This window comes from Rhinopithecus bieti, unplaced genomic scaffold (genome assembly GCF_001698545.2).
Source record: "Rhinopithecus bieti isolate Rb0 unplaced genomic scaffold, ASM169854v2 scaffold_2654, whole genome shotgun sequence".
NCBI classification, from domain to species: Eukaryota; Metazoa; Chordata; class Mammalia; order Primates; family Cercopithecidae; genus Rhinopithecus; species Rhinopithecus bieti.
In genome coordinates, this window is record NW_016804048.1 from 2,876,915 (window position 1) to 2,892,399 (window position 15,485).

The window sequence follows — 15,485 nt, forward strand, 5'->3', positions numbered from 1 at the left end:
GTCTCTGCCCGGTTTTGTTTTCTAGATGATGTTGGCCTAATAAAATGAGTTAGGGAGGAGTCCCTCTTTTTCTGTTGTTTGGAATAGTTTCAGAAGGAATGATACCAGCTCCTATTTGTACCTCTGGTAGAATTAGGCTGTGAATCCATCTGGTCCTGGGCTTTTTTTGGTTGATAGGCTGTTAATTACTGCCTCAATTTCAGAACTTGTTATTGGTCTATTTAGGGATTCAACTTCTTCCTGGTTTAGTCTTGGGAGGGTGTGTGTGTCCAGGAGTATATCCATTTCTTCTAGATTATCTAGTTTATTTGCATAGAGGTGTTTATAGTATTCTCTGATGGTAGTTTGTGCTTCTTTGGGATCAGTGGTGATCTCCCCTTTATCATTTTTTATTATGTCTATTTGATTCTTCTCTCTTTTCTTCTTTACTAGTCTGGCTAGCGGTCTATCTATTTTGTTAATGTTTTCAAAAAACCAGCTCATGGATTCATTTTTTTTTTTAAGGTTTTTTTTTCGTGTTTCTGTCTCCTTCAGTTCTGTTCTGATTCTAGTTATTTCTTGTCTTCTGCTAGCTTTTGAATTTGTTTGCTCTTGTTTCTCTAGTTCTTTTAACTGTGATGTTAGGGTGTCGATTTTAGATCATTCCCGCTTTCTCCTGTGGGCATTTAGTGCTATAAATTTCCCTCTAAACACTGCTTTAGCCGGTGTGTTATGTCTTTGTTTTCACTGCTTTCAAAGAACTTATTTATTTCTGCCTTAATTTTGTTATTTACCCAGTAGTCATTCAGGAGCAGGTTGTTCAGTTTCCATGTAGTTGTGCAGTTTTGAGTGAGTTTCTTAATCCCGAGCTCTAACTTGATTGCACTGTGGTCTGAGAGACAGTTTGTTATGATTTCCTTTCTTTTCCATTTGCTGGGGAGTGTTTTACTCCCAATTATGTGGTCAATTTTAGAATAAGTGCGATGTAGTGCTAAGAAGAGTATATATTCTGTTGATTTGGGGTGGAGAGTTCTGTAGATGCATATTAGGTTCATTTGGTCCAGAGCTGAGTTCAGGTCCTGAATATCCTTGTTAATTTTCTGTCTCATTGATCTGTGTAATATTGACAGTGGGGTGTTAAAGTCTCCCTCTGTTATTATGTAGGAGTTTAAGTCTCTTTGTAGGTTTCTAGGAACTTGCTTTATGAATCTGGGTGCTCCTGTGTTGGGTGCATATATATTTAGGATAGTTAACTCTTCTTGTTGCATTGTTCCCTTTACCATTATCTAATGCCCTTGTCTTTTCTGATCTTTGTTGGTTTAAAGTCTGTTTTATCAGAGACTAGGATTGTAACCTCTGCTTTTTTTTTTTTCTTTCCATTTGCTTGGTAAATAGTCCTCCATCCCTTTATTTTGAGCCTATGTGTGTCTTTGCACATGAGATGGGTCTCCTGAATACAGCACACCGATGGGTCTTGACTCTTTATCCAATTTGCCAGTCTGTGTCTTTTAATCGAGTCATTTAGCCGATTTACCTTTAAGGTTAATACTGTTATGTGTGGACTTGATCCTGTCATTATGATGCGAGCTGGTTATTTTGCCCATTAGTTGATGCAGTTTCTTCATAATGTCAGTGGTCTTTACAATTTGATGTTTTTTGCAGTGGCTGGTACCAGTTTTTCCTTTCCATATTTAGTGCAGAGTGGACCTCCAGCAAACTCCAGCAGACCTGCAGCAGAGAGGCCTGTTAGAAGGAAAACTAACAAACAGAAAGGAATACCATCATTAACAAAAAGGACATCCACACAAAAACCCCATCCGAAGGTTACCAACATCAAAGATAAATCCACGAAGATGAGGAAAAAAACAACGCAAAAAGGCTAAAAATTCCAAAAACCAGAACACCTCTTCTTCTCCAAAGGATCACAACTCCTCGCCAGCAAGGGAACAAAACTGGATGGAGAATGAATTGACAGAAGTAGACTTCAGAAGGTGGGTAATAACAAACTCCTCCGAGCTGAAGGGGCATGTTCTAACCCAGCACAAGGAAGCTAGGAACCTTGAGAAAAGGTTAGAGGAATTGCTAACTAGAATAACCAGTTTAGAGAAGAACATAAATGACATGATGGAGCTGAATAAAACAGCACGAGAACTTCGTGAAGCATACACAAGTATCAACAGCTGAATCGATCCAGCAGAAGAAAGGATAGCAGAGATTGAAGATCAACTTGATGAAATAAAGCATGAAGACAAGATTTGAGAAAAAAAATGAAAACGAACAAATAAAGTCTCCAAGAAATATGGGACTATGTGAAAAGACCAAACCTATATTTGACTGGTGTACCTGAAAGTGACGGGGAAAATGGAACCAAGTTGGAAAACACTCTTCAGGATATTATCCAGGAGAACTTCCCCAACCTAGCAAGGCAGGCCAACATTCAAAATCAGGAAATACAGAGAACACCACAAAGATACTCCTCAGGAAGAGCAACCCCAAGACACATGATTGTCAGATTCACCTAGGTTGAAATGAAGGAAAAAATATTACGGGCAGCCAGAGAGAAAGGTCGAGTTACCCACAAAGGGAAGCCCATCAGACTAACAGTGGATATCTCTGGAGAAACCCTACAAGCCAGAAGAGAGTCGGGGCCAATATTCAACATTCTTAAAGAATAGAATTTTCAGGGGCCGGGCGCGGTGGCTCACGCCTGTAATCCCAGCACTTTGGGAGGCCAAGGCGAGCAGATCACGAGGTCTGGAGATCGAGACCATCCTGGCTAACACAGTGAAACCCTGTCTCTACTAAAAATACAAAAAATTAGCCAGGCGTGGTGGTGGGCACCTGTCGTCCCAGCTACTCGGGAGGCTGAGGCAGGAGGATGGCGGGAACCCGGGAGGCGGAGCTTGCAGTGAGCTGAGATCTGGCCACTGCACTCCAGCCTGGGCGACAGAGCAAGACTCCGTCTCAAAAAAGAAAAAAAAAAAGAATAGAATTTTCAACCCAGAATTTCATATCTAGCCAAACTAAGCTTCATAAGCGAAGGAGAAATAAAATCCTTTACAGACAAGCAAATGCTGAGAGATTTTGTCACCACCAGGCCTGCCTTTCAAGTATTTTATGTGTTTTTGCTTTTAGAAATCATGTCCTTCAGTACACCTGGTACCAAGAATTGAGTGGGCAGGAAAATTCTTTGCTCAGGTCACACTAATGCTAAGTGTAAAGTATGTTTCCTTGCGTGTGTGGGGCGCCTTTAGAAGAATCAGTGTCTCCGTGGGAAGGGCTGTCCTTCGAGCAGTGTGTCATTTCCATCAGGGAGCTCAATGTGCACAGTGCACGCCGACCACCAGGGGGCAGTGTCGTCCCACAAGTTAGCCTACAAAGGCTTTAATGAGCCTTTGGAAGTAATGACGGTTTTCTTTTACCAGACAAAGTAAACCTTTCATTTGTAAAAACCCAGTTGGCATGTTTTACCCAATCCTTTGAAGGAAGTTATTTCTAAAGGTATTTATAGCTGGTTTCTAGAGGATGTTCTAGGAGTTGACAAATGGCCCAGATTTCCAGCAACACTTCATCCATCCAGCCCATGGTATTTCTTTGGGACCCAAGCAGCAGGATGTGCCCGCCTAAGCTTCCGAATGGATAGTATATCACCCTTCACAGAACATGCTGAGGGGGAGGGCACAGGAGATTGTGACTGTGATGTTCAGGGCGTCATGATCTGCAAGCTGTGTAGCAGATCGAGTTTTATGTTCACAGAGATGAGGAGCTTAATCTTAGAAGGAGTCGGAAGAGCCCCTGCCAAGTTGTTAAGAGTATGTATGGGAATCAGTCCCTGCTGAGTATTCGTAATAAATAAAGCTTTGCATTTCTATAGCCCTTCTTATTCTCGGATAATAAAAAGATCTTAGATTACTGCACAGTAGGCAGGTGTTTTATTCTCATTTTATAGTTCATAAAATGGAAGCATGAGGAAAACAGGTTTCCCTACAGTTTCTGAGACCTAGGCTTGGACTTGAAGCGCTAGACCTTTGTTCAGCCATGCCATCAAGTGAAAGCATTGTTAGAACACCACCTCCCTACTCTTCCGCAGGAGGGTGCTTTTTCTTGTGAAGAGAAAGGGTGGGTGGAAAAGGGATTGACTGTTACGGAACCCTTGTTACGTGCCAGACCTTGGCGAGGAGTCTACTGTGTTATCCTCCAACACTTAGGAAGTGCTAAGTTCTTCTGTTTCTTTGGTATCACCTGCAACATCTAACATAGTGATAAACCGTGCAAAGTTTTCACAAAACACTTGAAATTAATAATTGCATATATGGTATCTCAATAGTCTTGTAAGGAGAACAGGGCAAGGACAGAGACACACTTGGATCTGTTATTCCAAAGCCAATGATAATAGTGCTTGCTTCAGCAACACATGTACAAAAATGGGACAAAATCAATGATCTGCTTAACTGCTAGCAACCTTAAAAATATATCTTTGATCTTAATGACATGTTTAGAGTTGCCTCACTAGCTAAGGAGAGATGAATTCCATACTTAATGTTCCTAACATATTTGCAGTAACAAATGATTAATTTCCTGAAATATTTCTTCCTTTGCTTCAGAATTGAGTAAACAGCACAGAAAGGAATATCAGTCGCAGTACCTGATGTGAAAAGGTGCCCATGTTCTGATGCAACAGAGGAACAAACCCAAGCCCAGCACGGTCAGACCTACCCTGCAGGCTTCAGTCAGGCCTTTCTAGGTCAACACCACAGTCATCTGTTTTGAAAAATAATAAATTCTCCATCCTTTACTGGAATAAATCATTTCAAAAGGGACAGGCCCAATTCATTTAGACCAAAGACGAAGGCAGCCTTTAAAGGGCAGTTGGTGATGGAGTGCTTATTTCTTCTACACAGCAGAGCAGATGAGAGTGTTTTTGTACAAAAGGACTTTCTCTAGTGAGTCCAAGAAATAGATCAAAAGGGTGATCTAAGGCACCCAAAGTTATAGATTTCATAAATAAATGGGCTTTTCTTCTTTCCCCTCAGCCCAAATTCTGAGAACATCATGGACACCACTCCTTAGGTGCCACTGGCTCCCAGGCAGCAGTTTTCAGCTAATTGAATCTCAGGTGGAGCCCTGAGATTTCTGTTCATAGAGGCAGCCTTACCCAGTGCAGTGGGCTTCAACCTGGCGGAAGTTCCGGAAGCCAGAGCTGTCTGCTGTGGGGACAGAGCACCCAGCCGTGGAGTCACACAGACCCGCCTTCAGTTCCTGAACAAGCGCATCTCTGGGACGTGGTTTTCTCACTTAGAAAATGAGAGACCCTCACACGGTCCACATGAGGATTAAATGGGAGCAGCATTTAATCAAACAGCTCCTCTGTGCCGTGGCTGCGGTGCGGGGGGCCATGCTCCAGTTGTTGGGAGAGGCCGGCAGCTGCTGGGCTGGCCTTCGTTTGCCATCTACCAGGACCTGCGTGTTCAGTCTGGCATTGGCACTTAGGGATCTGTGGTCACCTTGCTTTACCGTCTTCTCCCCTGCGTTTCCTTATCACTGGAATGAAAACAGTAACACTTCTGCCTTCCTTACGAAGGAGGTGCCACAGCTCTGTCAGAGGTCCGCATACCCAGCAGTACAATTACTTGTAACATACCATGTTGGTATTGTTCTTGCCCCTGCCGTTATGGGTAAAGCACCACCTTAATTGCAAGGTGGGAGAAGGCAGTGCTATTTGATAGGATTTGTACTTCCTGGATCTTCTGAAAAGAAACTCTGCTCAGTCTCCCCCTTCAGAAGGCCAGGCATGGTGATAATTGCAGAGAATTGGTGAGAGAAACTTTTGTTAGTGTCTTCTAGAACTGTCTGGTGTGCATACCCAGCCCTACTGATACACATAGCCCCCTTGTACTGGCTTCTTCCAGCCCTTTTAAGAGGTAAACCCTGGGCCAACAAACAAAACAAAACCAAAAAATATGAATATATATATATATATATATATATATCACTTGCTGAAGGACTGCCCTGGAAATCACAGATCTGTTGCATTTGGTAAGTTCATTCTTCCCGCAGACACCAGCAGCCTGCCTGCCCTTTTCAGACCCAGAAAGGACAGAAAGACCTGCCTTCTTCCTCTGGAATGAGAAGGGTGAAAATCTGAGAGGAAAGTGCGTTTCCACCTCAAGAAATCTCAACTATCGAGTAACAGCCTTCTTTGGTTCTCTGGGGTATAAAGAGAAACCAACAGTCCACACGTGTTAAGGCCTGTTTCCCTGGAGTATGTGGTGCCAAGGATGGGAGGGGCACATTAGAAATGAGTGCTCTGGGCACCAGGCTTTGCTCGGTTTCCATTTGTCAGTGTAGATGCAGGTAGGGCGGGGAGGGCAGAGTGTTGGGTGCAGTTTTAGGAACCGTGTCTCCGGATTAATGTGGACAGATTGGCCACTCACTCCTATTAGCAATGAAGAAGCCTTCTGTTTTTTAACAGGGCCTGCTCTATTCAGACATGTGCCGCCTCCTCCCTTCTCCGAGAAATCAGCCTGCCTCGCAGGCTTTGGAACATGGAGTCATCTTCGAGGTTAAATGGGTCGTTTGCAGTGCGCAGGCTGAGGCAGCGCTTCGTGGTGGAAAGGTGCGTGGCCGCGCAAGTTGGGGAGCCTGCCCTGCATTTTGCTGAACACTTGGTTTTCAGATCTCAGATGCTCTGCACCCCACTCCCTCTTACAATTAGAGGAGGGAGGGAGGTGGTTACAAATACTCGGTATATTTAACTCAACCTTGGGTATCTAGATAGCTGTTCACTAAATTGAGTCATGAGTAATGCCTGCCAACAGCTTAGAGTCTTGAGAAAAGTACACAAATAAAAACTGCGTGTGCAGACTGTTGGGGGGGAGGAGAGCAGAGCACTGGGTGACTGGCACTCCCGGCGGCTGGGCAGTACAGACAGGCGCGTGGCCCCGCGCCAGCTAGCAGCCCAAGCTGTGCAGCCCAGGCTTCTGAAGGAGGCAGAAGAAAGAAATCCAAGCCTCGGACAAGTTAACTAAGGGCACGGCAGGAAGGAGGTAAAAATGTACTGAGTAGGCAAGAGAAAGGGTGGGAGACCAGACAGTCATAAGCCAAAGTCTAAGAATTTCCCTAAAAGTCTGAGGGCCAAGATGAACGGCGTCAAATGTCTAGGGAGAAGCCAAGGTAAAGTGTCCTGCTGAGGTCGGCAGACGCTGAAACAGACACGCGAGGGAGGGGCGGGAGTTCTCAGCATTAGAGATGCTGGGGGACAAGCAGGGCCTTGTCTCTAAGATGACGTTCTCCTGGCCCAGGACAGAAGCTGCAGCCCACCCAGCCGTGGGCACACACAGTTCTGTGAATGCCCCAGCTCCTTCCTCCGCCTGTCAGGCACACCTGGTACCTATACAACTGAAGGGGCTCAGAAGACCAAGGCGGCAGTCCCCAGATCTAGGCTGTCAGAGTCCCTCCTCCTATGTGACGTAGTGTGGAGAATACTGCACTCAGAAAGCTCTGGGTTCTAGTCCCACCACCTCCTGTCTCTCTCCGCCCATCTAGATGAGTATCAAGGGGAAAGGATTTTCTGTGGTGTTAATCGGAGGGACCCTGCAATGGTTGCTTTGGGCCGGAGCCGTGCGTGCTCCACGCTGGCGTTGTCTACGCTGGACGGCAGCCCTGTGGGATGTGCCAGGCAGAGTTGGGCCTTCCCCCATCAGCCTCCCGGGTCAGGTGTGTCCCCGCCTTTCTTATCGCCACTTTTGGCCCCATCATAAGTCTGTCCAAAATTATTTTTGATGTTGTTATATCTTCTGCCCATGGCACTTCTCCAGGGTCACGAGTTCCTTAGGTTTTATTCCCTCCTGTGTAGATAGAGGTTTCCCAGCATGCACAGAGGCTGGGAAACCGTGGCTTGATATAGGAAATCTTGAGGTAACGGGTCCTGAAAGGACAAGGGCCTCCACCCATCAGATGCCATGCTGGAGAGACAGAGACGAGTAAGACCCAGCCCAGGCCCTGAGGATCTCACAGACCAGTGGGAAAGAGACTTACCATAGGTGGCATTGTGAGGGCCATCACTTATGTGCAAGTAAGAGGCCAAGGAAGGCTTCCAGGAAGAGGTGATGCCTATGCTGGTTCTCAAAGGGTAGGTAAGACCTGACAAAATAAGGGGGCAGCAGGAGTTTAAGGCAAAAGAGATGGCATGAGCCAAGACAGGAAGGCAAGCAGCAGCAATAGTGTCTGTGTATATGTGTGCTTGCGCACATGTGCGTGTGTGTGATTGGGTGGGAAGCGGGTAGAATACAAGCCATTCAGTGTTCTGGAACTTAAAAGACAGAGATTGGCAGGAGATGTGGCTGGCAAAGCACCATCCAGCCCCTCCAGGGGGCAGAGACCCCGTGAGGGATTCTGCCTTCTGCTCCCCATTGCCCAGGCCTGGCTGCCAGCAGGGCGCCCTGCTCGCTCTGACTGTGACCAGGTGGACAGAGGCAGTGTCCTGTGGAGGGGAGGCGGGGCCCAGGGACCTGGGCTCTAGCTCCTGCATGGCCACTCGCAGAGCAGGATGTGACCGTCTCCTCCTCAGGAGTCTGTTCCTCTTTTTCTGAGATAAGGAAGTTGATAATGCCAATAATAAAACATAATGCCTCACACGTGAGGGGCTCCATGCAGTTTCAACTCAGCACGCCTGTGAGCTGGGTGGTGATGTGGGTGCCTGTGGGTGAGCACTTGGGAAATGTTAGTCCAGTAGGGGCCACCCTGGCTTTGGGGTCTCAGGGAACCTCCTCTAACTCAGATACCGGGGTCACTCACTTCCCCCATCACACCCCACTCTAACGTGGGCAAATGAGGAATAATTTCTTGTTTACGACTTCAGCAGAAGGCTGCAGAACATTTGGAGGGATTTTGCAGAAAACAGATGTCCAAAAAGTTCTAAAAGTCAAAGATTCTGGAGGTTCAAGTCCTCTTTCTTTAGTGTCATCCAGTTGTCCATCAGTGGGGTGACCACGTAATTCATCATCCAAACTAGGATACTTCTGGGTGTGAACTGTCACTCATCACACAGACAATAGGCAGAAACATACCTAGACTGTCCTGGGCAAATGCAGACAAGTGATCCCCATGCATATCACCAGGTAGGCCCTGCCAAACTTCCAGCCGCAGGGATCCCTTAGATAAGCCTAAAAGAGTCCGACAGCAGGCAGCAGCTCTCCTAAAGTCAGGAGGCCGAGTGGGCCGGCTCTGTCACTACTTCGCCCTGGGTACTAAAGCCAGGCCATGCAAACACAGGGCAGGTCCCCCTGTCAGGTGAAGAGTCTCTACCAGATGTAGTTTCTTCCTGTCTTAGCATCCAGCACCGTTTCTCCTTCCAGGTCCTTCCTTCTGGTTAAGATGTATGTTCAGGTGAAGTCACTATCAGAGTGATGAGTGCAAGGCGGCCACCACTTTCTCTGCCTCCACGTCTCCTGGAGACCCACTCTGTCCCCCAGGTCAGGGTGCTCTGCAGCGTGTGGAATGGCCCTGCAGCCCCGGTCTGGCTCTGCCATGGATGGGAGCCTCCTGCTCTGTTGCTGGCCTTTGCCGAGCCTCTTAGAGAGCTCTGTGCTGGACCTCGGCAAACAGTCACTCCATGGCTGGCTCCAGCCAGCGAGGCTGTCTGCATGGGAGAGGCGGCCACGTGGCCCCTGCCTGCCTCTCTCAAGTGCCCTTTTGTGCTCAGCTGGGGCAACTCCGTGACCTTGGCCACAACAGGCACTGTATAAAATGGGAGCAAGAGAAAGGATCTTGTGAGGCCATAATCCAAGCCTTTCCTTTGGCTGCTGGAGACAAGCCCAGAAAGGAGCCGGGGCCTGCCCCTGGAGAAGCAACTTGCTAATGGGGGCCCGGACCAAAACCTCAGTGAACGCCCGCAGCTGCCTCCTTCACTCAAGGTGCCCCTTCCTCCAACACAGCACAGCTCTCTCCTGTCCCTCAGGGACTCAGGGATTAGTCAACCTTTAGAAGTCTGTGTTTATTTATAAAGCTGCTGCTTCTCCTTCCAGCCTCTGAACGCACTCTACAGGCATTAATTAAGGAGGCTGCACAGCAAGCCCAGGAGGCAAAGGAAAGGAGAGTTTGGGGGGTTCATTAAAGGACCAGTCACCCCTGCTGGGAGCCTCTCCTGTTTATTCTTTCTCAGTCTCTTCAGAACACAGGTACACACACCTGCACACATACGTATACACACGCACACATGCACACGCACACATGCAATACTCATGCACATACACCTCACATATACATACACATCACACACACCATAAACATGCACACATACATTCACACACGCACACATACATATGCATACATGTGCACACACAAACATGCAATACACACGCACATACACCTCACATATACCTACACATCACACATACCATAAACACGCACACATTCACACACGCACACATACATATGCATACATGTGCACACACATACAATACACGCACATACACCTCACATATACATACACATCACACACACCATACACACGCACACACATACATTCACACACACATACATATACATATATATTCACACACAAACATGCAATACGCGCACATATACCTCACATATACCTACACATCACACACATTATAAACGCACACACACACATTCACGCACGCACACATACATATACATACATATGCACACACACAAACATGCAATACACACACACATACACCTCACACATACATACACATCATACACATACGCACATACGTAAACATACATGCAGTAGACGTGCACATTCACACATGCCCCCACATACGTTCACTCGCACACATGCCTGCACAACATACATGCACACATACATTAACACACATACACCTCCACATATCCACATCATAGACACACATGTACACACATTTGCACACACACGCCCCAGCCCATTTCCAACAGTCTCCTCTTATCCTGCGGAACAAACCTCTGCCAATCCCATTTCAAGCATCGCTGAGCCTCGTCCCCTGTGGTTTGGCCCCCGCAGCAGTGCCCAGTGGATGCTCCCTCTGCAGCCAGGAAGAGGCAGGCAGAACCTCTTCACTTCACCTCACATGACCCTCAGCCCACACTCCTTCTCTCCATTTCTGCTCACTAAAAATTTCACTCCTAAATGTTGTGCACGCTCCAGCTCACACCATCTCCCCTGCTGTGGAGAGAGACGCATGATGCACGTTCAGTCTGGCTTCACTGCCAGCTCCCCGCCAGGACTGGGAAGCTCTAGCCCTGGGTAACCACTGCCAGGAACTCTGTCCTGCTTGCTTTTGTCACTATCTTGGATTATGTTCTTGACCTTGAGCAGACCAGGGCGGCCTGCCCTTGGCAATGGGCCAAGGAAGCTGTGGTGCCAGGCTGCCCGCAGAGACCCCGCCACTCCCCACGTGCATCTGGTCCAAGCCTCTGAAGCCCTAAACTTCTTGCCTCTGCTATTCTGCTGCTGTTGCTCTTTCTTTTCTCTCCTGCCCCCACCCTCAGGCACACAAGCAATCGAGGTAATCATGCTCCTTAGTTTATATAAACCTTCATCATTGGTTTGGACAAGGATTCTTTAAAAGTTCATTTCCTCCCGTTTACGTCCGTGCCCCACTCCCATTCCCCACAACCCCTCAGCCATTGTATTCTGTCCAACGTGTTTTTTGTTTGTGTTTTTACAAAATGTATATTGTTTTGTGCGCATGGCTTTATATTAATTCTATAGAGGTGTCAGATGCACACAGAAAAGTACGCAGAGACCTCAGTGCACACCTCAGCGAAGTTTACAGCCGTCTGCGTACATGTGTTAACCCACATCCAGACGACAATCGAGAACATTGCCGACACTCCAGAAGGTCTTGCATAAACTCTGCTTAGTCAAACTGACCTGGGATGTCACTATGCCGATTCCTGTCCTCACAGGTTTCTTTCTGGAATTCCACATAAATGGAGTGACACAAAGCAGCGTCTTCACCGCCTTTTATCTGATTCTTTCAATCCTGGTTATGTCCATTTTTAATCACTGTGTAGTATTCAGTTGTATGAAACTCTGTAGACCTGTTTTTTCTTTTAGGACAGGATCTCACCGTCACCCAGGCTATAGTGCAGTGGCTCTGCCATAGCTCACTGCAGCCTCGACCTCCTGGGTTCAAGCGATCTACCTGCCTCAGCCTCCTGAGTAGCTGGGACCACAGGTGCCCGCCACCATACCCAGCTTATCTATTTTTAATTTCTGTGGTTCTGTGTTATGAATCCCGTCTGGCTTTCCCCCCACTAAATGCCGTGTTTACATGTCGTCCTCATTGCCATGTGCACGTGTCACCCGCCAGTACTCCACGCAATGCTCCACCACGGCATCCTCCACTCTGCCACCAGCTCCGCAGGGATAGATGCACAGGCCCCTGTCGTGGCCCTGCCCCCACGAGATGCCAGTCCTCTTCCTGCTCATTCACTCCCCTGTACTGCACTGCTGGGGTCGGATGACGCTCCATCCAGGAAACCCATGACTTCAAAATAAAGAAACCTTTGTCCTCAAATTTGGTGACAGGCAAATGTTCTGTGTGGAAGCCCAGTCTGCAGTCTCTGCTGACTCCAGGACGTGCTGCCCTCACTGCTCCTCTGACGTGCCCCCGGCTCAAGGCTGAGCGTTCCTGTACCCACGCAGGAAGGTCAGGGAGACTGCCTCCCAAACATCGGCCAGGACCTTGGGGGCACCCAGGGAGACTGAGGCTTTGCACGTCAGGGCTTTGGATCCAGAAGGTCTGGGACAAGCCCTGGGAATCAGCAAGGGAGCAGTGGCAGCCATCCTGTGGCCATGAGGGGAGCTGGCTGGGGGACAACCTGAAATGCTGAGGGTAGCAAGAGGAAACACGGAAGGAATTTCGTCCTGGGCGACATCTCGGACCTGCTGCACTCGCCAGCCCTGGAGCCACCTGCCTCTAGCCTCATGTGAGCTGTCACACTGTTATTATTTCAGTCCCCAAGTGGGGGTTTCCTGCTCCTTGCAGCCGGAAGCACTAAGTGGTACCCACCGCACCCCTGCTGGGCACTCTTCTGATGACTCTGAGCTCCCGGAGGCGGGGGCGAGGCAGGGTCTATGCTCCACTCTGAGGGCCCAGTGGAGCAGGAGGTGTTCAGACACGTGGGGTTTACTCCAGGCAGAAACCACACTCATGAGGGCATGAGGTCCAGGCAGAGCGGGCTCCCTGCCTCTCAGTATTTTCTTTTGTGTCTGTCTTCTCAACAGCCTGTGAGCTCCTCCAGGGCAAGAAATCACCATCACGCTAAGGGGTTCTGGACCCTGGGGCCAGGCACAGGGCCAGGCATACAGTGGGTAGGTAGCAAAGGCTTGCTGGGCACTGTGGGAGAGAAGGGAGGGGAGGCATCGAGGAGCAAGAGAAAAGGAGAAGCCGAAGGCCAGGCAGACAGGCAGAGAAGGAAAGATTCATGGAATGCGGTCTCTTCATGGGGACCCAAGGAGGCCCCACCAAGAGAGGAACTGAGGCTGTGAAACAGAAGGATGGAGACCTGAGGGACCCAGGCCAGTGGGCACAGACAAGTGAGCCTCAGCAGACGGAACCAAACCCATGCCCATCTGGTCTTCTCCTCCTCCTCCTGCTCCTCCCCCCGCCTTCCCCCTCCTCGTCCTCCTTTCCCTCTTCTTCCCCTCTTCCTTCTCCCCTCTTCCTCTTCCTCCTCCCCCCTTCCTCCTCCTGCTCTCCCTCCTCCTGCTCTCCTTCCTCCTCCTCGTCCCCTCTTCCTCCTCCTCCCCATTCCTCCTCCTTTTCCTCCTCCCCTCTTCTTCCCCTCTTCCTCCTCCTCTTCTTCCCCTTTTCCTCCTCCTCTTCCTCCTCCCCTTTCTCTTCCTCCTCCTCTTTCTCCTTCTCCCCTCTTCCCCTCTTCCTCTTTCCCCTCTTCTTCCCCCTCTTCCTCCCCTCTTTCTCCTCCTCTCTTCCTCCTCCTTCTCCCCCTCTTCCTTCTCCTCCTCCTCCCCTTCCTCCTCCTCCTCCCACCTTCCTCCTCCTCCCTCTCTTCCTCCTCCTTCTCTTATCCTCTTTTTCCTCCTCGACCTTTTCCTCTTCCTCCTTCCCCCTTCCCCTTCCTTCCCCACACTCTGAAATGAGCACATGGCTCAGACTAAGAGGACAAACCTCCAACTAACTTTAGTTGTAGCTGTGATTCTCCAAAATGCTTTGGGTATTCATCGGCACCAGTAACTGCCCTTCTGCTTCCTCACCTACACACCTAATTTCATCCAGAACAGGTGTGACTCAGGCAGAGGAAGGGCTGCACAGGTGTTAGTGGCCCCATCCTAGGGAGACGGCTGCAGACAGCCTTCCCGGTGTGACCCGGCGCCCCGCCCATGAACGGTGGCCACACTTATGAGGAGGATGACAATGACAAGGAGAGCCACGATGACCACAGGGTTTATAGAGATCTCGCCATTTGCTGGGCAATGTGGAGGAATGTTACACACACCATATCGCCTCCCCCGACATCTGCAGGGCAGGTATCACTGCCCCGCGTTCTGTCGAGGAGGAAATTGAGTTGGAAGTTTGGTAACTTGCCTGAGATCACGCCGTTAGTCAATGGCAGGGCCTAAACAAGCCCTTAGCCACTACAACCCTCCTTGGTGCCACTGTGTGGGACGCTTAACCAGGACTAATTCTTCTTTCAAACTCAAATGCTAATCCCGTCGTGTCAACCTCTTCAGACGTGTCTGCCAGTGTGTTCCGGAACGATCCAAGAGCCCGTCTCACGTTTGTCCTTGACTATTACGGTCTTCACATTGATTGCATCCCTGGTGTATCTCTGAGCGCAAGGATCCCATCCCCTCGCCTCTGTATCGCCCCTGCTGTACCTGACACAGAGAGAGGCCCATCGCACGAAGCCTCGCACAGGCAGTGCGGTGAGTGCAGGCAGCCTGGGCCTGGTGGTCCTGACTCTTTCGTGAATGGGGCATGGCACTGAGGAGGGCCCTTCTCTCCTGGTCTCAGTTATGTTTCTGGAAAGTTGAGGGCTGAGCTCCGACAATTCCAGAAGCCCCACTGAGCATGAGCATTTGATGGCTCCCACTCACCTCTGCCACTTCCTCAGGGACTGTTCCCAGAGCGGGAACCAGGGTCCGGAGTCCTCCTCTATCCTCTGAGGCGTGTCCAGGGCTTTCAGCACGGGAACATCAGCCCAACTATGGCGAGCCATGGGGCTGACCCTGAGGGCGGCGGGCCAAGGGAACATGAGTTCACCAGAGGCCAGTCACAGTCACGAAACGGTCATACCCCAATTCCATTTCTCTACCACCAAACATTTGCACCATTTCTGTACATTTCCCCCATCAGAAGGAAGTAGAAGAACTCTTCCTAACGCCAATGGGATCCGTTTTAATCCCATCGTCGCAGTTTGTAAGGCAACGTCTTCTCCGCGGATTGCCTGAAGGAGAACCTGGACAGCAGCCCTGGCTCCTGGCTGGTCTTCGTTTGTTGGCCCTGGGTAATGCCAACCCTGGTGTGACC

At 49.2% G+C, this 15,485-nt stretch overlaps 1 pseudogene; it reads left to right on the forward strand.

The window, feature by feature from the left end:
- The first annotated feature begins 13,228 nt into the window (after positions 1-13,228).
- LOC108522379 (uncharacterized) lies at positions 13,229-14,591 on the forward strand (annotated as a pseudogene).
- Positions 14,592-15,485: the final 894 nt, after the last annotated feature.